Consider the following 267-nt stretch of genomic DNA (forward strand, 5'->3'; position numbering starts at 1 on the left):
GCTAGTCCTAGCTCTATGTCTGCCTTAGCTTTCCTGACACCCCCCTACAGGTCCGAGCAGAGGAGATATACTCCTCTTTGGAGATAGCACTCCCCCCTTCCACTGGATGTACGCCACTTCTTTGGCAATCAGGCATTCCCGGACACCCATGGTGAGCCAGGGGGGCTTTCGGGCACTCTTGCCCCCCTTGCTTCTTGTTGGGATGGTCACCCCTTGGGCCCTGAGTATCGTCTCCTTAAGGAACGACCACTCATCTTGGGCACTGAG

This window comes from Gavialis gangeticus, unplaced genomic scaffold, assembly GCF_001723915.1.
Source record: "Gavialis gangeticus isolate Ggan-Ray unplaced genomic scaffold, GavGan_comp1, whole genome shotgun sequence".
NCBI lineage: Eukaryota > Metazoa > Chordata > Crocodylia > Gavialidae > Gavialis > Gavialis gangeticus.